Here is a 25485-nt window from a genome sequence, read left to right as displayed (position 1 = left end):
GCTCTATTCCTGGTCACATCTCACAGCAGACACCAGGGAGAATATATTTTCATGGGGGCACTGGCATTGCGCCAGTGTCAAACCATGACATAGATGAAACAAGCCATGAAGAAATCCAGGAGGCATTGTTTCTTAAAGCAAGCAGAAAGGAAAATTGGTTAGGAAGGAAGATGAATAATACAATTAAAGGTTACTTGGTTGATGCTGCTGGGCAGGGCTGGCATAGCATCCAACATTCTTCCAGCCGTGGGCTGAGGGTGGGCTGGTCCCACCAGGGGACACAGCCAAGCCAGTGACCCAAACTGACCAAAGGGATACTCCAGACCCTGTGACATTGATTCAAACAAAAACTAAGAAAAGGAGGAGGAAGGGGGAGCATTGATTATTTACTATGTTTGCCTTCCAGAACCACACTGGAACCCTGCTTCCCTTGGATGTTGCTTGCTGATGGGAAGTAGAGAATAAAATATTTGGACGTTTTCCTTTGCTTGTGCAAATCCAATCTTGGCTTTTGCTTTAATAAACTGCTTTATCTCATCCTCCTTGTTTTCCATCACATTTTTTCTACTCTGTCCAGCTGAGGAGTGATAGAGCAGCTTGGTGAGCATCCACCATACAGATACTGGGTTTACCTGGCAAAGTTCTGTTAGTAGAGGGAGGGCTACAAGGGTGGCTTCTGTGAGAAGCTCCCAGAAGCATCCCCCATGTCCATCAGAGCCAATACCAGCCCAGGCACCAGGACAGACCTGCCACTGGTGAAGGTCAAGCCTAGCAGAGAAGGTGGTGACACCTAGGGAATAATGGATTTAAGAACAAAAAAAAAAGTTCATGCACAGCTGTAATTGGATACAGAGAAGAGTGGGGTGAGATGTGATGAACTGCCATTAACCCCCTTTCCCACCTCCCTGTGCTGCTGGGAGGGGAAGAGGGAGAGAATCGGGATTAATCCTGGGAAGGGGGGAGTGGTGGGGGAGCATGTGTTTTCAATATTGCTTTTACTTCTCATTATCTTGTTCTTTGTTAATAAACTCAATCCATTACTCCAAGTGGAATCTCGTTTTCCCATGACAGTGATGGGGGAGGGATCTCTCCCTGCCCCAATCTGACCTCCAGAGCCTTTCCTCTCCTCTGTCCAGCAAAGAGAGGCAGTGATAGAGAGGCTTTGATGGGTGCCTGGCATCCAGACAGGTAAAATCGACCACAAAAGTGATAGCAATATACTAACTTTTGAAGGTCTCTGACTGGCTGCTAAATGCCTGAAATACAAGACAAAGAAGTGCCCTTAAGAAGAGAACTGTGGGGATATCAGCCCAATGAACTAGAAACAAGCAGCTTCAGTTGAACTGTTTCAATTGCAGCTGTGTAAGGCAGTCAGTTCAGGAGAATATCCATGTAAAGGACAAACAAAGCATCTGCAACCAAAACAGTAATTTTAAAAATTCAGGGCAGTCCTATTGGTCTGACCACCCACAGACATCTTCAAACTTTCTGTGGGAAAGAGGGATCAGTATGTTTTTGAAAGCAAATATTGCTATTAAAAAGGGAGATCTCCCACAGAAGGAGAGGTTTCAGAGCATACCAGTGCTTGAAAGTGGTGTCTGCCTCAGCTAACCTGAGTAAAGTGGTTATTTTGTTGTTTGTCTTAGAGATGGAAGGGAACAAGAGCCAACTGAGTTCAGCCTTCCTCCAACCAGGAGCACATCAGTGGCTCTCTGAGGCTACTCACACGGGGCAAACACCAGCACCACCAGGAAAACTTTAGTGGAAACTTCCATTTTGGTCTCACAACCAGCATCTAGATTATCCAGCTTTTCTCCAGTCAGGAAAGCAATAGCATTGTATTTCAATTTGCTTTTGTATTTGGAGCATGAAAAGCATTCTGGAGAGGTTTGTTTTGCCCAAAGGGGAAGAAATAATCACAAACATTAAGTATTTATATTGCACTATATATATTAATGTCACCTATTTTCAGCACTAAAAGCCAGACTAAAGCTTTTTTTGCTTTTAATAAAATTTGTTATTGAAAATAAAAACTCTTTGTAAATTCTGTATAGTTCATATTGTTCTACCATGCAAATATATGGCTCAGATTGCTCATTCGTATGAAGATAAATATGTTTATTCTCCCACTGACTCAGTGCTATGAGAAACTTAAGTTACTTAAAAGTTACCCATAACATAACTAAAAAAAGAGTATTTAAATCCTTCAGAGCCTTCTTACTGGGAAAAGGTAATCCAATAATTAAAGAGAGCAGCTTTTCATCAGGAAAATCAGCAGTTTTACAACAAAAAATAGCTACTGAGGTAAACATTAGTATTTTCTTCATTGTTACAAACATGATTCAATTTGAACATGTGCATACATAATTTCCATATATTTAAACCCAGTCTGCAGACAGGACCCAGTAGCCTGGAGTGGTACTTTATTTTTCAGCCATGCACTAGCTAAAAATTCTATCCAGCTGCTCAGCACTCCAAAAGCAACCAACAATTTGGGTCAAAAGTGTGCTAATCAGTGTAACAGATTTTTTTTAATAACCACCAGAGTGCTGACATGCCACTGTGGGCACATCCTCCTCTCCTGGACAAGCACAGCTCTGGCACAGGGCTGCAATCCCTGAGCATCAATGCAATTCCCTCTGTTCTTTGCAGAGTAAGCACCAAAATAAAAAAAAAAATCAAAGATCCTCCTTCTCTTAATGGACTTGGACCTCTTTGATGTCTCACTCTTCTAAGGTGAAGCTTTTTAAATATAAAAATTGCTCTGTCAATAATTTCAAACAGTATGACTTGTGCTTAAACACAAGTTTCACTTCTGGAGAACAAGTGATGTGAAAGTGATTTCCTTCATTACTAGAAGATTTCTGTAGTGTTTCCAGATAATGTATTTCCAGGCATTCATCTTAAACAACAAGAAATGTTCTTGGATATTCATTTTTCTTGGAAGTATTTCTGAAGGGTTTTAAAAACTGTCAGGTAAATTCAGAGTGCCTTAATAAAAAGACTCCTTATGTACAGCAGCTTGACTTTCACCCTTTGGATTTTGCAAAGTTATTGCTGTCCTTTTGGTCAAGCCAAAAGGATTCTGTATTGGACAAAGGTGAAATACTTCATGGGAGCAACACTTGGGAACAGAAACTGATTCCAAAGATTTTGAAATATTGCTGGGTTTAACTGAATTACATAAAACTTGTCTTTTGAAAGTTTCTTCCTCCACTGTACTTCCCACTAAAATAGAAATGGGATTTTAGACTTTTCTGTTTTACCTGTCCTCAGTTGTTCGGGCAAAACTGATTGAAAAGCATTCGATACATGTGATAAATGTGACACAATACATAGGATTTGATACCTGTGACATGTATCACATGACACATATAACATCATATCATATGACATGTGATCCATGACATCTTATGACAATATGATTACAAAAATCATATTATACAATAATTCATGGCAAATACAATAGGTGACACATATACAATATATGTGATAAATATGAAACATGATTATTAATGGCATATATATTATATATATGAGATATGATATAACAGGTTTGGGTTTGTTTTTTTGAGAAATCCTCATAAGAACAGATTAAGCTCACTTGTTTTCTGGATTTTTTGTGTATTTGAAGAAGGGGCAGGTTTAGAAAAAATAGATGAGTCACAACCTTTTGCAGTCCTGAACCATCAAGAAAGCAATGATTTTCATTACCACAATACCCACTTCATTTTCAGTGAAAACTTTAAATATCGCATATATTCTCCACTTAATAGCTGGATTTTCTGCAATCTGCCTGGATTAAGCTATATTGTTTCAAGACATTAAATGTAACAAATCTCATTTTGCAACCTACTACAATATGTTTTAAAAGCTAATTCAAACACCCCTTTACTGCCTTTCAGTAAAAATCCCTTATTAACTATGCTGAATCATGGCACACTATATAAATGGAAGCAAGACTCTAATAAAAGTTGAGATATTAATAAAAATGAGGAGTGGGAAGATGGATCAACAACTGAGAAAGCCGCTTAGCAACGATAAGGGTGCAGAAATGAAAAGGATGATGCGCACAGGAAGCAAATTTATGCAAAACACAGGCTGGAGTACAATTGAACAAGTATCTGCCTTTGAGTAATAAAAAAGCTTTTCTTTCACATGCTTAGGAAAACATATTTAGTTAAAAAACATTAGCACTTGCTACTGGTAACTGGACTACCAGGTATGGGACAGATATTTTTGTACACTGTCACAGTTAAAAAGAGTCTTCTGCCCTAAATGCATTTTGAAATTAAAACCAGTCATACAGAATGAAAATTCAAAGCCTGTTACAATTATATGAAGACTCAATGTAGCTAAGGAAGAACGTAACTGAAAACAGGAGGAAGGGTGGTATTTTTTATTTCCATAGTAATCATCATATAATACTTCATAATTGAGAAAAGTTTTAAATCACTTTACAAATGCCTTGGAAAGAATTCCTTGAGCCCTTGGAACAGTGTCAATTTTGCTGCCCAGAGTCTCAGATCCAAACAACTGATGTCTGCTTTGTTTTAGCCCACATCTGTTCAATTGGTACCATACAATGGGCATCCTTGTGTGGTTTTTACCAAAATATCCCCTCTGCCCAGTCTCTCATCTCCAGAGAATCCAAAGGTTAAACGACCGTGACCAATCAACTGCAACAAGTTACAGATTTTAAGAAACTTAAAATAAAGAAACAAACGATTAATATATTTAATGAATTACTAGTTAAACAATGCTGCACATACCTGTGAAGGGCCTTATTTGAAATGTCAGCCTTGCTATTGTTAGGCAGCAGTGAATACACAAAGCTCAAGTATTCTGGCACTAGAGCTCTGCTGTGCCATTTTCTGTCCTTCTCCAAGATCAACTTCATCAAAAGGGTGGGCTAAGTATTGATCCAATAATTGACTCTAATAAGAGAGGTATGGTGGGAACAAGACTTCTGGATAAGCTCACATTATCTAAATCAGGAGCTGCCTACTGGCCCTTGCTGATGGATTGGTCACATGTGATCACTGTTGTTTCCCATCTCTAGGCACAGCCCTGTGAAGGGCCCAGCTCTGGGGGACAGACTGCTGTACCCCATGCTTCACTTCCAAAATCAAGCACAGAATGGTATTCTAGGAAGAGAAACAAAGCTAACTAAACCACACCAAAATTACACCAGGACAAGGAATCTGCTGTCCACTAAAAGCCTCTTGTAGAAAAGGGGTAAATTAAGGGTCCCTGAGCAAAACCTCCCAGGCAGATATTCAGACATTCCTGGGACACCTCTCACCTATCTTTAGAAACTTCCTACAGCACACAGATGTGTATCTATACTGAGTTCAGTGGAGAGGGGCTTTCCACATGCACATCAATATGAACATCTCCGTTTGGAAGACAAAGAAGGTGCTTCTTACTTCACGGGTGAAGAGAACTCCACTGTGCATGAATACACCAAGTCCTAAGAGTCACATCTTATCTACCAGCACTGGGCACCAGCAAATGGTGAGACAGCTTTAGGAAACCTTATTTCTGGCAGCAGTTGATTGTCTTTTAGTCAAATGTGACAGAGAGGGCCAACTACAGGTTGGCCTCATCATTAGAAATAAATAAGGAGTACTGCACTGACAAGAGACCAGGGAAACACAGGAAGACCATTGGAAGATGCAGCTTTGAACTTTCTTGAGGAAATGAGGATGTGCCAAGTGAAGAAAACCCAACTATACACAGTGGACAGCAACTATGCAAACTGCAAAGAACCCAGACTGTTACAAGCAAAAAATATCTGATGCTGAAAGTTGCCTGCGGACCTCTGGAAAACTGAGAGCACAACTTCCTGCCATGTGAAGGACCGATGCAGGGACTACAAGAAGATTACTTCACTTAACAAGAGCACGTAAGAACCAGAGCTTGCATAACACATCACTGAGAACCATGTCAGTAGGAGAATTAATTCAAAAGTATTCTGCTTCAGAGTTAAGTACAAGGTTTTAGGAGAAGATAAGCAAGACTATCAGCCTGAAATTAAACAGGCTGCTTATTACATTTGTTTTTGGCATACCCAAGTCACCATAGTTAGCCAAATAATGACCTCCAAACTTAAAGAAAAAGCACTTCACAGGAAGAAGTTAAACTGAGGTGCAAGAGCACTTTGCTTTTGCCACAGCAGAATATAGAATAAAATGCTTCAGTAAATGAACTGAGAAGGGTGCAGGACATAATGGAGGAGGAATTACCCATCACTGAGATTAACTGGTTGCTCATTAGCCAGGCCATTCCTGCATATATCAAATTGCTACCCCAGGGTCCAAGGACAATATTAACATGGTAAGAGAACAGATCTCAAAAATTCAAGCACTCAGCAGTCTGTGCCTTAAGACACAGAGCAGAGGTTTTTCTCTCATACAGCTGTTGGAATAACCTGTACAAGCAGAGCATGAATGCCCCTACAGCACAAAAGGAGGTAGAACTTAGATACTGACTGAAATGAACCAATCAAATACATAAAAAGAGAATGAGAGGGAAAAAACCTGGAGAGATAAATGACTGCATGTATTCCCGGTATCTTAAGACAGCACAAGTATAAAGCTGTTGGAAACTCAGAATACCTTTATGGTACCCATTAAAGAAATGTATTCTGTAGATTACTTTCCCAGCAAAGAAGGCAAATAAAGGAAAAGCATAGATATTTTGGTGATATAAAAGGTTAATGCTAGTAAAGCTTAAGTCTTAACCTAAAAGAAACAGCATGACTATACATGAGTCTGAACAGCTCTAGAAGGAACTAGAATTCACAGAGTAAAGCAAAGAAAGGTAAATTCCCTAAAAATAAAAACAACATTAATACCACATTTGCAAATGGAGGCACCTTAGACTGTTCAGGCGACCACAAATATGCTACAACAAAGGGCTGTTGCAAAAACAACTCAATTTCCTGCAGTATCCGATCTGAGTTGCTGTTTGCCGTTTATAATGTTCAGTGATTGCTGTCTCCTCGAGACAAACTCACATGAGGACTATTATCTAGATAGCAGTCTTCATAAGTACTTTGGCTAAGCGTACTCTGTGACTCCACAACAAACCAAATTCTTTTGCAACACCACTAACTGCAACTTGCTTTGCCAAAGATGTGCTGATTACCTTGGCTAGAGGACAGGTAAAGACACTAGGAGGGAAAATCCCTCAACATCTGCTGGCTTATTGAAAACAAGGCTAGTTTCCATATGGATAAAACTTACACTTTATAGGGGAAGGAAGATTTGACAACCTCAGGGGATTTTATTCTTGTTTGGTGAGGAGACACATCTTAAGAATCCTTTATATGAGGAACTGCATCCCTGAGAACACATAGTTTTAAAGCAGTCTGAATAAACACTGGGAATCTGATCATGTTGCAAGTCTCTTCTCTCACTATCAAAGAGTCCAATTCCTATTGCTAACCAAAACACTGCACAGGGAGCAAAACCAAGAGCCATTTCTGTCACAGAAACTTTAAATCTGTACAAGAAACACAGCACAATGCCATAGTGGAAAAGAGGTTTAGTGCTGTCACCTGAGAAAAGCCAAGTATCTACAGAACTCTGATGATCAGAGTGCATGCAGGTATCAATGTCTCTGCTCTCAGTGGATCATGTACCACTGCCATCATCCAGCCATCAAGATGCTGTCTCTAAGTTAAGGGATTTCCAGTGAAGACCAACCTCTATCTCTTTTTTTTTGCGATTCCAGGTCTCTTTTCCTCTCCCACTGCTGCCCTTGATGCTGAAAACTAGTAAAGCAGGGCTTCCACATTCCCACTGTTACTTTGTCAAGCTTTGCCCATTCAGTCCTTCAAAGACTCTGTGCCAGAAGGCAAAGAACTGCACAGGCTTAACAGAATTTCTTGACCAAATTTATTTATTTAGGAGTTCCAATTCCTTGAAACTACGACAAATCCCAAGACACACTTTCCCTTACACTGAGCTGACTCCCTCCTCAAAGCACCCACAGCTTGGAGAACACTTCCTTGCCTTCAACCAGAAATCATTCTATCAGGATCCATCACTCACTGAGGAACCGGGGGGATAAAATGGTAAATGAAATTCATGCTGGTAAATGCAAAGTAATGCAGGGAGAAAATCCCTTTCTCTCAGCACTGGGTGGGCTACTGCATCTTAGAGAGACAGGAAGGCTATAATGAAATTATGCACATCAGTTCTATGCAGATAGTGATTTAGTACTCAGTAGCATATAGAATTTCAGAAGCTGATGAGAAAAAAAAAAAGGGGGGGGGAAAGAAAATCTCGTTATAACATGGTATGATTTTTCTACATCTCTAGAGCTGGAAAGAGATCAGGAATGACAAGGATAGTAAGAGCTGTAAAATGTTTTCTGTATGCAAAGCATTTGAACAGACTAGGAAGATTCAGCTGGGAAGGAATTTGATAAAAGTCTACAAAAATTTACAAGAAGCGTTGACAAACTGAATAGACAGCAATCCTGCATCACTTCTCATAATATAAAAATTATCAGGCACCACTTTGAAAAACAACAAAAGGAGGAGGATTTCCCACACAGCATGCAGTTTAATTGTTCTCTTTATGACAAAAGCTTGCTTATCTTTCAAGAGCAATTCGGCAAATTCTATGGATAAAAACTCCCACCAACAGCTATTAAACACCAAACTGACTCTGCTGCCAGACAGAATGTACCTGTGAGGCAGCCAGCCAGAAGCTGAGAGGGTGTATCTAGAGAAATACAATTTCCCTATACTTAGATAATAATATACCTAGCCCAGGCAGTAGTAACAAGCTAGAAAGATGCTTAACCTGATCCAAACATTCACTCTTACACCCTTGTCCTGTGTCATGCGCCCAATCCAAGAGTCACACCAGTCATTAAATTGTTTCTAAGAAAGCAGCTATTCCCTTTTGCTGTCACAATGAAACAGAAATGAGATCTCACTTTTCTTTCTAAGGAACCTAATACTGTACAGATATTTATGCCTTATTGCATCCTGCTGATCACTTGTGTTTTGATAGCTTTACTTTCTGTTGTAGTGTGCTTTATATGGTGCAGAAAAATGAAGGGTTTGTGTTCTGGTGACCTTCAGCTTTGACCAAAAGCTGCCACATCACACCACTAAAAAAACAGACCACGCAGAAGAATTTAGTTTTTAAATTTTAAGTGTCACTTTACTACTTCTGTCTTAAAGCAATATGGTCTCCAGACATTATTTCATCATTCTGATGGGCCAGAACTGCTCCTAACTACTCATATCATTACATTTGCAGAGATCATTCACTCTTGTGACAGAACAAACTCCAGGTTTAGGTGCTGGTTTATGTATGTTAAGGCCTTTCTGTTTAGCATTGTTGGAAATTCTGGTTCCCATTCACAGGGGAAGGAAGGCCAGAGAAACTGCCATCCCAATTAATTCTCATTGCATCCCTTGTAATTTGAAAAAAATCAAAAATTCAGGCTCAGAATTTTTGAATTCTTGCTATGAATACTTGCTGGATGACTGTGTTTGTTTTTGGTGTATCATTACGTTTGTCAGCAGTAGCAAGCAGTAGAACACAGAGCTTACTTCACTGGGTCTGCTTTGCTACTCATAGCTAGAAAACTCAATTTTGGTTACATCCTTCTTCCTGCTCCCCCAGATGAATAAAACCATCATTCTGATGGATTGCACTCAGCTTGGATACAGAAACAACATGTGAGATAATTCCACCTTACAACCAAAGAGGTATTTGTCACAAAATACTCTTTGCAGGTACTGAAAGAGGATTTTAAGAATTGTGATTCTATCATAAACAGAGCCATTATGGGCTTAAGAACTGAAGATACCAAGTTCCTTGGGGACTATGTCTTAGCTTTGTTTTCAAGAAAAGGTTATAGGTGATCTACTCCCTTCAACAAAGCTTTGGGGATTTTTTAGTGGTTTCCTGAACGCTTCAAACTCTAAGTCTCTGGCTGTTTAATCATGGAAAATGCTCTTGTGTAAGAGGATCGGATTTCTGAGGGCTTGCAATGATGATGGCTCTGGAAACAAACTGATCATATCAGTGCTCAGCATCTCAATTCACAGGAAAAAACACGTTCTTGTGGAGGGCCCCTCTGTGCCAGATACAAATTATCCATAAGGGCCATGCAACTGACAGGCGTTTTTTGTTGTTTTGGCAGCTGAATTGGAAGAAAACTAGAAAAGAAATTAATGTTTAAATGGGCTAAACATTTGTTTGGTTTTGATGCTTGAAACTAAAACACCAGAACAGTTACTTCATACCAGGCAGAAAGGAAAAGGAAAGGAAAAAGCAAAGGAAACAGGAAAATTATTTTCCAAGTTCTGATCAGCACTGCCTGAAACAAAACCATTGCTACTGGTCACTTCCCATGGAAGACACAAGGAGGAAAAAGACCCCAACAAATACTTTTGAGATAGAAGCCTGGCTTATTTTGGAAGTTTGTTGGCAGCTGCTGGGCAGCCAGCCCATGGCAGCAGTAAACTGCAAAATACAGTCAATCCCAACCTTGGTAACTAAAGCAAATTACAAGATTTCCACTTGCCTGCTTAAGCCCATCTGAAAAAGGATACAGGGCTGACAATACAGAACAGGGAAGGTAGAGTAAATTTAGAAACTAAGGCGAAATCTTAGCTTTGATGGTGAGTGATCACATTACAGTTTTACTTACATGATTTATTTTATACAGGGTTTTTAATTGTTGAAATATTCAGGAGGTAGTAAAAACATTGCTCGCCTTCTGTGCCTAATTATTAAAAAAGACAGTAATATAAACACATCCTCCTTAGGAAAAGTATTGACTTCCTTGAGAATATTTCTCCTCTTTTATCTTTCCTTGAAAAGCGACTGGTACCAAGAGCTGGGGCTTTCTATGACACAGGCACAGTACAGGGTGCTCCTGAAAATCATGGTGGGAGCTCTAGCTGGAGGCTTTAAGGTTGCTTTATAATAACCATTGATTTAAGACTACTGGATTAAATTTCAGTGATCAAAAGAGAAAAATAATGCCTTAAATGTTTCAAACTGTGAAGTCTTTGAACATACTTATTCTGTATTTCATTTCCATCACTGCAGTAAGTTTGGAGCAATGTTATTTATACTCAACACAAAGGAATAAATTGTATTATTAATAGTTCTCAATCACTTGAACTCATGTTCATGCTCCTGAAAATTTCCCATTGCAGTCCAAACTCAGAAGGTTTAGGGAGAAGCTAGGTGGAGTCAGGGAATAGTAATCAAGGTTAAAAACTGAACCAAAATTTGGAATAAGCACTAACCTGCTTGCAGTTCTCATCACAGAGAGCAGACCAATAGAGAAGCACAAAATGAACACATGTAATGCAAATTAATTTTAAGAAGAGCTATGTAAGCATGTACATCCATATTAACTTCTCTCTTGTCCAATGGATTCTAGAAAAAAAAAAAGCACCAAACTTCAGATTCTGGCCTTAGGGCTTAAATGAGTAATGATGGATAGAACTTTCCCTGCTATTAACATGTCACTTATGAGAAAGAAGAGACTGTCTAACAAAGACTGAATTAATGGACTGTATGATACAGAAGTGTGGAACTCTAATCACAGAAACAGGGAGTGGATGGGGCTGGCAGGGACCTCTGGAGACCATCCAGCCCAACCCCCCTGCTCAAGGATCACCTGGAGCAAGTTCCACAGGACTGCATCCAGGTGGGTTTGGAATCTCTCCAGAAAGGGAGACTGCATAGCCTCTCTGTGAAGCTAGCTCCAGTGCTCTGTTACCCTCACGCACTTACAAGCTCTTGACTCCTTCCTCACCCACTCCTTGGCAGAGCTCAGCACATTCCAGTCACTCTCTCCCATAAACAGCAGCTCCACCACCTTGCCTTGCTGCCCTGGCTTTCCTAGAAGGAATGTAGCCATCCACAACTCTATTCCCACCATCTCTCTGTGGCTGCAATGAGATCATGGCCCCAGTGATAAAGAGCAGAAAGGCAAAAGTAGTACCACTGCTGCCAATTCCCCTCCTCATTAATTTCTCATTGTTATATTTAGCTTACTGTCCACGAATGCATCCCAATTCCAGCAGACTGGACTCAGCAAGGGTCTACTTTCACAATAGCAGCCCTCAGGCACATGGGGCTTGACCCTGCTCCCATTCAAATAAACAGGAATTTGGCCATGGACTTGCAAAAGTAGGATACCTGTCTTGAAAACAGTTATTTCCTATTAAAGAAAACCCTGTTCAGTAACTCTTCCCTTGTGCCCTTCTACTCTAAAATAAAGGTGAATTGTTGCAAGACAAGCTCATAATTTATCAATATAGTTCTGTGTATGAGGGTCCTAAATAGCAATTATCACCAGCAATATACAATATGAGCTGCTTTCTTATGTAAAATTTGTTTCTGAGGTAAACAAACCCTCTGGAATTTCCAGGAGCTGCCTCTGACCCACCCTAGCTGGGAGATGAACAGTGAAAAGAAGGAAGGGAAATGGGAAGAAGAGTGTCAGGGCCTGATCTCTGCAGCAGAGGTGAGCACAGTGATTTGTGCATCCTGATGATCTTCCAGCAGAAAAACTACTTGTCAAAAACCACTGGGTAGAAGCAGAACAGCACCAAGGCCATGGGACCCTTTCCATTCACCACCTGCCCTGAAGGGGCTGTGGGACAGGATGTGGCTCCGTGCCACTGCCCTGGACAATGTCCCTGCACTACAGCAATCCCTCTGCCAGCCCCTTACACGATTTCCCACAAGAATTCACAGATTTGCCCAAGCAGGGATGAGAGGGGCTGCAGCACAAAGTAATAATTAACAAATCTCCAATGTGTGTCTATAGAATCTCCTTACAGAGCTGGCTCCAGTGATTGTTCACTTCCTGGCTGGAGCCCAGTTTTCTAAATCCCTGCCAATAGTATTTCTAAAAATGAATTTCCAGCAATATCTTAATCAACAAAATGTTGCCACATCACAACACTTCACAACAGAATCACAATGAATTACTCTTAAACACCACACAATTAAAAAGGGTAATGTGCATTAAACTGAACTTGCCTCTGAGAAGCGGTTTCAGTACTCAGAGCAGCCACTCACTGATTTCTGCCATGACTTCTGCATTCCAGCCCAAGAAGCCAAATACTGAACCAGTGTTTTATTCAGGTCAGGGCTCCTTTACCACTAAGGGAAATTTAACTGACAATATGAATGTTAAAAGAATGAATGTCTTGTTTTCACGACAAAATAGAAATGAAACCCATCCTGTGAAGATGTTCAGTTTCCATTCATTTCCATTCACACACACTTGACAACTCCCTGCTTTGGGGTAAAATGTTCTTCAGGACTATGAAATTTTGGGCTGCAGCTTTCAAGTAAACCATTCAAACGGTTTTGTGTTCAAGCTCTGCTTTTTGGGATATTTGTACCTTTAGAAATAGAAATGTTTTGTATCTTGAGGATAGGAAGCTTGGTCTATTATCTTGGCAGCTTTCTGTCCAGTGACATGCAATGGTTATCCTGAAACAAGACATGAACAAAGAACCCTAACTTAACTCTGGAGTTTAATGCATATTGAACACTTACATTTGCCATTCAAGAAAAAGTGTCTGAAGTGGATGCAATTTCCTTGGAAAAGTTAATCTCTCTAGACTTCTGCCTGTATTTTCAAATGTTAAAAAAGTAATTACCTGAAAAGTGACATAAGGGGAAAGTACGTATGCTACATGCTTTACAAGACAAAGCTTTTTAAATTTTAATAAGTATACAAATTATTGGGCAGTAAGTAAAGAAGAATTTAACAAATGTTCATGCTGTTAAGACACCACGGGGAAAAATGCATTTCCCCAAATGTTCACCACAAAAACAAACCAGTCCAAGATGGAAGATAACGAGAGAAAATTGTACTCTGACTACCACAAGCTGCAAATTGTGTGAAAAAGCAGCCCAGAGGCTCTCACGTATGGGAATGCAACACAAATGGCAAAAGTACTAATCTATATCTTGCCACCACTTCCTTGCACCCAGCAGCTCCACTTGGCAGAACAGTGCCTTTCTAGTGGCAAAATTAATGGAATACATGGATTCGGGAAAGAAAGGAATCACAGATATCTATGAGTTACATTTGGAAACCCTTGCCTCCAACAGCCTTTAGGTGATTCATTTGAACCCCTCTTAAAGAAAAAGCCTGTAACTGGGAAGGATTCATTGTTCTGAAACAGCAACACAGGAATGTCAGTAAAATGAGGGCTGGAACATCTCCACCTTAAAAAAAAATCTATCCAAATAAAGAAGAAGAAAAAAAAGTTTTAGTTAGGAACCAGTCTGGCTAGAGTACGACAACTCAGAGCAGCAGAACTGCAATCCAAAGTTTTCCTTAGTAACTTCCAAGAGTCTCCCACATCAGCGTGGAGGAGAAAGGGCATTTTGCTTCTTCAGGTAAATTGAAATCCCACTGCCTTTTCTGCTTGATATAGCAAATCCTTTGTGCAACAGCTACTACATCACACCTCACTGCTCACTCCTGATATCACCTAAGGGGCTCAAATGGCATCCATTAGAATAAATAAGATTTTATCAGTAACCTGCTGAAGCCTCAGTTGTTTCTCTGGACAGGATGAGAGTGGATAATCCTTAACAGTGCTGCCAGGAATGCCCTGAGATTTGCTGCTTGCAGTGCTTGGTCTGCAGATCTGTTCCTTCTAAGAGCTCTGAAGTGAAGCTCAGAACAATGCTTCATGCTCTGTGTTATGTGAGCCTGGTTCTTTATTAGGAAGTTTCTTTCTAGCTACTGAAGTATGTTTAGGAATACATCTTGTTCCTATGGAAATCTGTGAGAATTCTGCCCTTGCCTCCAAATAGAGCAGGAACAGACTCCCTGTCTGCAACATCAGACATCTTGGCATAAAGTGAGAAAATTGGGAGGGCCTGCTAAGCTTCACTGGTGTGGAAAGGTCAGCCTACAAATCAAGGGACTCCCACAGGAGAAGTAGGAGGGCTGCAGCACATGCAGACAGGAGGCCTCTCCCTGCCTTATCCCCAGAGAAAATCCCAATTTCAGTCCCTGACTCCTTCCCCCTGCCAGCCTGTCCTGGCAGCTGAAAAGGCAGAGCAGCAGCAGCATCTCATGGCTGAGGTGCTGCTGAACCCATCACTGTGAGCAATACAGGTATGGGAGAGACTTGAATTTCAAAGTAATTTGAGCTGACATCTCTATTTTACAAGTAGAAAATACACCAAGGTCCAAAACTTCCAAAATGACTTGGGAATTTGAGCATGTGAACAACCAGGCATCTCAGAGATGGGGGAGAGGCATCCCTCCAGAAGGTGTTTTTCAAAACACAGATTTCTTTGGGTTTTTTCAAACTTGGGCCTTAAAAGCCTAAGTAGTTTTGAAATTATTATACATGGTTCATTAAAAATATGGTGAGTAAGTGAAAGGCCGGAAAGGAGCTTTTTTACATCTTCACATTTGAAAAGGTTCATTTTTAAAAAGAATAAAATGACAGAAACAGGAGAGTTTTACATTACCACTGGTATGCAAAAATATAGTCTTTGTTTTATCTTAAGTTTGGCCATTAAATTCTGATGAAAAGCAGAAGTTAGTCTACCATATATAAGAGATATCACTTTAAAAGTCAGATTTCCATCTGCAAACCTTTCATACTAAACAATCCTGCCTCAATCTAAAAGACTTGTTTATCTGAAGTATTGATTATTAGGGTGATTCTGAAATGAAGACCAAACTAAAAACCCTATAGCTAAATCAAGTACACCACCATTTGAAGTATAAACACTTTACAGTAGCTTACAAAGAATATAACTGAGCCCTTAACTGGAATTACAGAAACATCTCTCATACCTTCCTAACACCATTACTCGCTCCTGTCAAATGAGGTTGTGCATTTTATAAGCTCAAAAAGTATACCTAGAAACTCACCTGCCCAATCCTCTCCTAAAAACAGAAAAAAACCCCAAAAACCAAACCCACACACACACAAAATTCCCTTTGGATATTTAGTGCTGGTTTCTGCCATTCACAAGCCCCTTGCTGCCAATATGCCTGTTTTAAATTCATAATGGCCTTATTTTTCCATCCAGAAAACCAGTACATCCAAACTGACAGCAAACAGGAAAAGCAATGATTTGTTTTCAGGTCTTTGGAGTACAGATCTGTGAACTTTTTCTCTGAAATCTGTTTCCTTCAAATATATTCAGCAAAATGAATGTTAAGGAACTAGCACTGGAAGTAATTCCTCACAACATCTTCACACTGATCTCACTGGTGTACAGATGCCAGTGACCAAGGCCTGAGACAGGAAAAATGTTGACTACCATTAGTTATTGTGCTGCACTAACATTTTGCTCCTTCCCCAGAGATCTCTCTGGGCACAATATATGCACATAGCACAACTCTACAGTCCAAATAAGCAACCCTGAATTATGATGATTAATGGGGTAGGGAAAAGTTATAACAGAGGGGTGAAGTGACTTGGCCAGAGTAGATCAGTTACCAAGAAAGGAGCTCAACTGCCTCCTCTAAATAACAGTCCAGTACTTATTTATCCCAGGATGGGACTTCCAACACCAGAGAAACAAAGAATTTTAAGTCTGTTACTTTGATATAATGTTGAGTAAAACACAATGAAAACCAATATCATTATCCATATTTATAGACTTAGCCTTCATATCCATTTACTTTTTTCCCACTCCCTGAAACAAAATCCCTTTATTAGTGACAGCTTTACATACTCAGATGCCTTCTCACAACCTTAAGTGATTATTGTTCTGAAAATATCTATAAAAGTAATAAGGGCTTGTTACAAATGATCTTTCTTGCTGCCTGTTATCAGTCTTAAAAAAATAAGATTTTTTTTTCCCTCCTCATGGCACTTAGGGTATGAAAAATGAACTGGAATATCTGTTGCTCTTACTACCAATAATAAGAGGCTGAGCTTCAGAGATGTAAAGCACACAGTAAAACCTAAATCACTTTCCCTCTACTTGTATTGACTGTACAGCACTAAGTAGTAAAAATGTAATAGTTCAGCATGGAAATTTAAGTCAATGGCATCCAAAGGAGACAAGATGACAACTAAGATTTTTGTTCTTTTCTTTCTTTCTATTTATGAGATTGTCATTAAGTTACTTTACTGGTAACTAGGGGCTGGTGATGGCCCTCCACTCACAAGAAATATTTTCAGAGAGGTATCTCACTACTGCTAAAAAAACAGAATACAAAAGCCAAGGGGTATTTCAGTAAAAATACCTTTAGGGTATTTCAGTAAAAGTTTGAAACTTTTTTCAAAAAGTTGTTTGCCTACTCTAATGCATTTGGAATGAGGCAGACATTTTAGCATTTTGCTGGACTGAGCTGAGGATAGATTCTTTCTCACAACATGATAGAGACAGTTATTTTATAACAGTTTATTCACTGAGAAGGAGTGTTTCAAGACAGGAGAAAGAATGTATGCTTCATACAGAAGTTCCCTACTATTATAACTTCCTACTCCCATAATCTGAAACAGTCACAACTGAATGTCTCTCGGGCAGTATTTCAGAACTGAATATTCTAAAACATTCCTTACACACTCCCAATGCTTTTCTATATAACAATATATTAAACTATCTCTTGCAAAACTATGAAAATTTGCAGGAGAGTTTCAGATGTTTAACCTAACATATAGTTAAGTTAAAAGTGTGTGTTTGCTCATTCTCTCTAAAAAAAGGCTTTTAAGACCCTTCTCAGGTTGCAATGCTAAGGCAAGTAATCAAGACTGTCATTCAGTTTCACAGCATTTTCTTTCCTTACTCTTGCGTCTTCTCACTGGAGGTACGCTCTTTGTAACAGTGGATATTCCTACAAATTTCAGAATGCTAAAGACCCTCGTTTTTACCTGATTCTGACGATGTTAACCCAGGAAAGCATTTTAAAACATGGCATTAGAACCACTGTTTTCAGCTGGATGGTAACAGTTCACATCTTTTGAAGAGCAGGGGGACTGTGATATGTTAAATAAAGACTCGAGTTAAAAAGGAGGATTTTTACCTCTACCATTAGGGAAAAGGAACATATAACATATGTTCACTCCTTGTAACTGAGGACAATACACTCATATACTCGGTTTTAACACTACTCCATCTTAGATAAAGTGTTTTACTTGATTAGCTCGGAGCACAAGTGCAAGTGAACGACATTTCCTTTTGCTGAGCAGAGTGGGGTAGGAAGAAGTTAAAGAGACCTGTCAAGGTCACACCACAGCACGATGACAAAGTTACAGAAGAAGTCACCACTGATTCCCAGCTCAGCTGTAGCAGAGACTGCAACACGAAGCTCCTCAAAGGGTTCTGTTCTGCCAAATGACACACAAGCAGAAAGATAAGTAACATCAACAGTTTTTAGCACTAATATGTCTCAGGAGTACTTTGAACACGAGACAAGTCAGACCACGGCTTAGTTTGAGCTTTACAGCTGAACGAGGTAATGCAGCAGAACAAATACTAAGAAACCTTGTATAACTCTCACACTTGCTCAATCATATCCACGTATCGTTAATTAAGTCTGGGGAAATTGTGGAGCGTTGGAGAAAAAGCGAAGAGGGGCCACAGGATCACTCAGGGTTTATTTGCTTGTTTCTGTCCCCGGTGACAAAACACGGTACTAGTACGAATACGAAAAGAGAGAAAATCGGGCAAATAGATAACCCCGAAGGCTCCGAGGGGTCCCGTTGTCATGGAAACAAGTCGCCGCTAATGAGCTTTCCACGGCATGAGTGATTAATACTCGAGCCCTGTAAATAAATATTGATGCCGAACGCAGCCAGACACGCCGGCAGCTGCTGGATCGGGGCGAGCAGCAGCGCAGCGCGCACACGCCGCGGCTCCCTGCGCACAAAGGGGACCGCACAAAGTTTCCCGAGCGCTGCTGCCACCGCGCTGCGCGGGGGAGCGACAGCGGCCACCGCGCAGCACAACGCGGGCCGGGCCGGGCCGGGCGCTCTGCCCCGCTCCTGCAGCCGGGCACGGTGCCCGCCGATCTCCGGGACCGCACGGAGCAGCGCAGCCCGCGACCGGCACCGGCCCGGCCCTGCACAGACAGACGCACAGACAGACACACAGACATGCCAGCCCTCACCTTGCGCTAAGTCGCTGCCCGCGCACAGCCACTTTTCCCGATAGTTGCACGGCGAATCCACAAAGGAGAGCGTGGCTCCGGCGTGTGGCCGGGGACGGCGGCGCTGGCACCTCCGACCTCGGGGAGCAGAGCACGGTGCTTCAGCCGGCGAGCAGGGGGACGAGGCACCGATGCACAGAAGCTGCTGCCACCTCCTTCCCCGGCTCCCCCATCCCCTCCTGTCCCCGCCCGCTTCTCCACCTTCTCTCTTCCTCCCCCCACCCCCGCTCGAACCAGCTGCTCTCACTCCACCTGGGGCGGCTCTCCAGGTGCCTCCCTGTTCCCACACGCGTCCCCTATCGCAGCGGGAGCTCCGGGGCGGCTGCTCCGCCTCTCGCCGTGTTGGCTCCGCTGTCCCGCAGGGAAACTTCCCCAGCCCCCGGCGCTCCTATCCTGTACGGAGCGGGCTTCTCGCCGCGGGCGGGGACATCGCAGCGCGGAGCCCCGTCCCGGCTCGGGGATAGGCAGAGCTGCCCGGAGGTGACCACTCACCTCAGCGAAGCCCGGCGGTACCCTTCCGGGATGGGGGTGGACGCGGCGCTGGCGGCATCGCCGATGGAGGTGAACCCTGGCGAGGGCGCGGGGCGCTCCCCCTGCCCTCCCCCTGCCCTGCTCCTCCTGCGGGGCTCCCCGGGGAGGGACGGGACGCGCCGCCCGGGCGCTGTCGGCACTGCCGGGGCGCCTCTGCGGTGCCGCCGCCTTCCCTCCTGAGCTGGGGCGAGGATGGATGAGGGAGGGGGCGCTGGCAGGGCGGGTGCGGCCGGAGCGGAGCCGTGCGGTGCCGCTCTGCGGTGCACAAGGATCGGCTTCCCTCGGGCAGACTGGGCTCTGTCACCAGCGAGCGGGCGGCTGGGCCAGGAGGCGACAGTCGGCGGCTTCCCCAGGGCTCCCAGCCAGCCGCTGGTCCCTGCCCAGCTCAGACCAGGGCCCGCTCCCCTCTTCTTCCCCCTTCCCGTACGCCGCCCGCCCCTCCCAGTCGTTACGAGGGCATCGGGGATTAAGTGTACGTTCAATTTTAAGAGCATTATATTAATAAATAGCGATTCGGTGATTTTCAATTACTCTGCGAGCATCCATCCGGCATCCTGTTAAGAAGCAATCCCCTCCAGGCATGGTTTAATCGGAGGGATCAGAGCGCGGGCGCCGCGTCCTCCGGTGCCTCCAGCGGGGCTTGGCCGGGGAGCCGCGGCCGAACGCCCACGTCTGCGGGGTTCCTTAGGAAGATTCCTTACGGGAGAGCCCTGCCCGGCCCGGGAAGGCGGTGCTGCCGGCGGGAGGGACGGAGGGAGCGCGGGGAGAACCCCGGCCTCGGCCTGGGAACGGCCCTTGAGTTTGTTCCACGTCTCATTAAAGACCAAACCAGCCCGGTCTAGGCAGGGGTTGGCCGTGCAGCCGGAGTTTAGACGCTGCAGAAAGTGCACATCCTTAGAGCAGTGGAAATCTGGCTTTTATACGGCGTGACGCCAGCGGACGCACGTAGAGGCAGCGCGGTGTGAGCCCTCCTGGCTCCTCAGAGCGATTCTCGAGCTCACCTGCGCGCCCGGCGGCCCCTCGCTGCTGCAACAGCAGCCCCGCGGCTCCAAGACAAAGACTAAAGCAGCTCCGAGAGGGGAAGAGGAGGATAGACACTGATTTGAGGGCTCAGCCCTCAGAAGATGGCTAAAGCTTCCCTTTCTCCCCCTCCTTCCTTTTACATCACACCTCCAGAGCCCAACAGGTGGTTGTGACCTCAGAGAAGTTCTAAGCTAATCTAAGTAATGTCTATAAATGACCTCTCGCATGAATTCACATTATAAGAAAAAACGATTTTTCATTTACATTTTAATGCATAAATCATGCAAAGTAGGGAGCTCCAGACACTGTTGCAAGAGTGATGACTCATGCCCACCACATGTACATTATTTATTGTCTGAGGATGGGACCATGTTTAAATTAGGCTGCTTGATAACCTAATCTCAATGTTCTGAACTGCTTCCCTATAATTATGTTCTGGAGAAAGTAAAGCATCATTTCTTAACCCTAGTCTCTCTCCCTGGCATATTTTAATTCAGAGATTTCTATGGAACTACATGTTTTGAATTTCTTAGCAGGTGGAGTGCTCTTTCTTCACAGGCACTGCACGTGGAAAGGAACAATCACAAATGTACTTCTCAGATCAGGAAGGAATGTAAACTATGGCTTTCTGCACATTAGCAGATAAAAACTGTTAAGTTCAACAATTTCAAACAGAAATGAAGACACCCTGCCAGCTTGTGCCAGTTTCTCATACTGGGATGTCTCATTACATGGCTGTGTTAAACTAGGCTTCACCATCCCATTGGGGCTAATTCTCTTCCAGACACCAAAACCAGCCTCCTTATGGCTAGGTGGGCTGCCGTTATTTTTTCATAAAATGATTACAGAGCAAATAAATGGTGGACCACCAGTTTATCTGTTTGTTTCCTTCTTACAGTCCTGTACAATTGCTGATTCCTCCATTTTACTAAACCTTGAGAGTACAAGGGCAAAAAGCTGTTCTGTTCCCTGTTCTTCATTTGTTTTTCCTCTTTCTTTTCAAGCAGATGGTATAAAGGAAGCTCTTCCCACACATACACAAAGATTCAAAGCCATTCCTGTGAGGAACTCAGGCTTCAACTACTCCTTTTGTTCCGTTCTTCTCTTTCTGTGAGAGTGACGCACTCTCACCCTCGCCCATTTCGTTGTTGTGAGTGACCAAGGGAAAAACTATGGCCAGAGTCGCCTCTAAATATGACATTAACAATTCTGTGGTACTCATGCCTATTTTGTGAGGAGCAGATGTTTTCCAGTGGATAAACATGTGAGGAGAAAGATCAGGATGGAGGGTGTTTATTTTTGCTCGATATTTTGAAGGAAAGAGAGAAATGCTGGACTTTTAATGGTTTGAGCTTTCAACTGGCTGTTGGTCAGATCCCAAACCCACGGGGCTGAAACGCAGCAAACAGTAATAGGGAAATGCAAATTAGGACAAGAAATTAAAATTAAATCCTGATCCATGATTCTGTCATCCCATGCTAGTGCCAGATGCAGCAACCAAATGCTTGTGTCCCAACAGCCTCATCATCATCTGCTTGATGTTGTGTGGCTCTTTTTTTGCAGTAAATATAAAATAAAACCGATCTTATATTTTAGCGAGTTGGTAGACACTTTCTGTTTTCTAAAATATCTACAAGTCTTCCCGCTCTAACACTCCTGCCTCATCAAATAAAAAAAAAACTGTTTAAAATCATGACTTCTGCTATGGTGTAAACTTCAAGTACCTGTCTCAGTGTGGAGGGTGACACCAAACAGAAGATGGGTGATTTAACTATCACTCTTGCCCAAACCTGTGCTGGAATTGGTGTTAGGATTCAATGCCACTAAGTGTGGCACTGTTCCCAATCAAGCCTGTACTGCTTCAAGGTTTCAAAGTTAAAGCTCTATATAAAAATACAAAAGATGGTTAGAATCCAAGAAGTGATCATTTGCTTAATGTGGTATAAAGAAACCTTAAATGGTAACCTCATTTGGGCTTTATTTGGGACAATACCACAGTAAATAGTAAAATAATGAAAAATAGGATAAAGCTGTTATTCAAAAAATCTTTTTTTCTCTCTCCTGAAGTTACAGAAAAGCACTACTTTAAAGTTCACATCTGAGCAGCTCATTTTCTATTTTAGCCCTTACAGGCCAGCTCTGCTGGCTCACATAAGCTAACTTTGCTCCCAGGGAATGTCCCACTGACTGCAGCAAGGACAAATTCATATCCCAGGGTTTACAGTACAGATCCTGTGCTGAAACAAGTGTGTCAGGGGCCAAATGCTGCAATGACCTGCAGGCATGAGTTATACATGAAGATAAGCATGTGTCTAAGCCCTTGTGGGTGTGACCCCAAATTTCTTAGTTATTCATCACTGGAGATGAAAAGCCAAAAGCCCTATTGTTTCATCCTGGGAATTCCATGCAGTTTCATCCTCTGTATGAGGATGAAAAACTTCATGTTTAACGTAAAGTTTTTCCTTGGCAACATCAGGAAATCTTGATAATGCATTATATGCACAGAAGTGCAGCATGTCAGTATCAGATTCATTTTTGAAAAGGATAATTCATCTTCTGGCATTCTTAATAGTTTTTATTGGACTATTATGACATGAAATGCACAGTTTCCATGCAGTGTTTGGAAAATACTATGAGTAAGACAGTGTTTCAAATATTGTTTCAGTCATCTTTCATAACTCATCTTTAAAGATCACCTAGGGGGAACCTGCATGGGTTTTCTTTTGTGAGGGACTTGCATGCAGACAAGGTGCATTAGATCCTTCCAGATGAGAAGTGTTGGCATCTGGAGTGAATTAATAATCAAAGTGCTGACTGCAAAAAGGGCAGTCCAAACTCAGGTGGTTTGGACATGGCCCTGGCTACCACATGGTCATTGATGATTGCCAAATATGGTTTTTCAAATCTAAATGTCAAAGAAAATGCTCAGGGACAGGCCTTACTGTTGCTGTCCAGGCTCTATATGTGTGTATAAATATATGTATGTTTCATTTTCAGGAAAAAAATAGTATTTAAAAAGTCAGTCAGAACCAGGAACCCTGGCATAAACATTCTTGAAGCTGTGAATTTGAAAAGACCTACCTATAACATAAATACTTGGATATTGTTTCAATTAGCTGAGGTTTCCAAAAAGAAAAAAAAAGAAGGAAAATAACAGACGCACAACAATAATTAACTATAATAGTGTAAGGACATTTATCTGTGTGATTTGTTTACACATATAGACACATATACATAAATATACAATTTCAAGCCCACATTCAGGGAAGTAGAGTGGGTCTGAACATTACACAGTGCAGATGCCACTCCATGCCATCTGATGGTAAGGACTTGTACTGGTAGGTCCACCCCAGAACACACACAAATGTTTGGGATTGGCATTAATCCTGTTATCCCAGAGGGAAGGACGTTCATTCCTCCTCCCACACAGCAGCCCACCGTGAATTTACAAAGCCCTTTCCTCCACTTGATTCCTAAGCAAGCCAGACTGCAGCACCTCTCTCCCCCTCATATGCACTCCAGGCAGTGGCTGCTCAGAAGAGCAAGAGGGGAAGGGAGCTGCTTTTGTGTCAGCAAATCAAAAATACTGCTTGCTTATGTGTGTAGACAGTGGGTTCTGCTACAGCGGCTGACATTTAAAACACATTCACACTTGTCACAGAAATAATACACAGTGTGTGGATTGTCCCTCCCTAGCACAGCAAGGCTATCACTCTCCCATCTCTCCTTTAATGCTTTTTGCTCTTTCCCTATGTCTGATTGCTGAGGAGAAAGTGTGTGACTGCTCCCAAAAGGCCCGTGCTGTTAGGCTGTGTTACCATGCACTTGTAAAGAGAGAGGGGAGAGCTGGAGTGGCCTTCCAGTCTGACATTAAAAGCAAAGGTGCCTCCAGAGTTCTCTGCAAAAAGACAAACCATCCTTCTGAGTCATTCTGCACCCAGCAGAGGAGTTATCTGTTCCAAAAGAGTCTGAGCTGGATGGGAATGGATAATTTTGTGTTGGAGAGGAGAGGAGAGGAGAGGAGAGGAGAGGAGAGGAGAGGAGAGGAGAGGAGAGGAGAGGAGAGGAGAGGAGAGGAGAGGAGAGGAGAGGAGAGGAGAGGAGAGGAAGGAGGGAAGGAAGGAAGGAAGGAAGGAAGGAAGGAAGGAAGGAAGGAAGGAAGGAAGGAAGGAAGGAAGGAAGGAAGGAAGGAAGGAAGGAAGGAAGGAAGGAAGGAAGGAAGGAAGGAAGGAAGGAAGGAAGGAAGGAAGGAAGGAAGGAAGGAAGGAAGGAAGGAAGGAAGGAAGGAAGGAAGGAGAAGGAAGAAAAAGGAAGAAAGAAAGAAAAGAAAGAAAAGAAAGAGAAAGAAAGATTTTGCTCTTCAAAATGCACGTAGATCTTTGTGGCCATGGTGTCCAGCCAAAGGCTCCAGTTATGAAAGTAAGAGATGCAGCTCAATGCAGTGTTTGGACTTCGATGTGGAATCCTTAATAAGAGAAAAAAAGTGCTGGAAGAACAATTGCAATGTAAGTAGATTTATGCAAACCAAATGGGAAGTGTGAAGAGAAAAAAGAGCAAATTCTGGGACAAGTTTTATGTTCTCCACAATTTACAGTTTAAATTATTGTAAAAATACATATCAGCTAATAGTTTTTCCACAAGTTCTATTTTGTCACTGTTCACTTTCTGTCAGGGATTATTACACAGGGTTGGTTTGTTGAACAGTGGCTACATTTCATTACAAATATGGCTGCACTTCATGAAGGGGGAGGGATTGCTGAATTGTGTCAATTTTTG

General features: G+C 42.4%; 1 protein-coding gene across 4 annotated transcripts in view; it reads right to left on the bottom strand.

The window, feature by feature from the left end:
• Positions 1 to 20086, bottom strand: part of SHISAL1 (shisa like 1) — a 73947-nt gene extending 53861 nt beyond the window's left edge. Inside the window, exons 1-2 of one of the 4 annotated variants that reach the window (XM_030960780.1) lie at positions 19648 to 20086; positions 19117 to 19233 (exon numbers count right to left, since the gene is read on the bottom strand). The gene's annotated coding sequence lies outside the window, so the exon portion shown is untranslated. Of the gene's footprint in view, positions 1 to 11293; positions 11708 to 19116; positions 19313 to 19647 lie in introns of those variants that run through there. The other 3 variants (XM_030960781.1, XM_030960783.1, XM_030960782.1) reach the window with 3 other exon arrangements.
• Between the last annotated feature and the right edge of the window lie 5399 nt (positions 20087 to 25485).

The sequence above is a fragment of the Camarhynchus parvulus genome, chromosome 1A (genome assembly GCF_901933205.1).
Source record: "Camarhynchus parvulus chromosome 1A, STF_HiC, whole genome shotgun sequence".
Classification (NCBI taxonomy): domain Eukaryota; kingdom Metazoa; phylum Chordata; class Aves; order Passeriformes; family Thraupidae; genus Camarhynchus; species Camarhynchus parvulus.
This window is presented reverse-complemented; position numbering and strand designations above follow the sequence as displayed.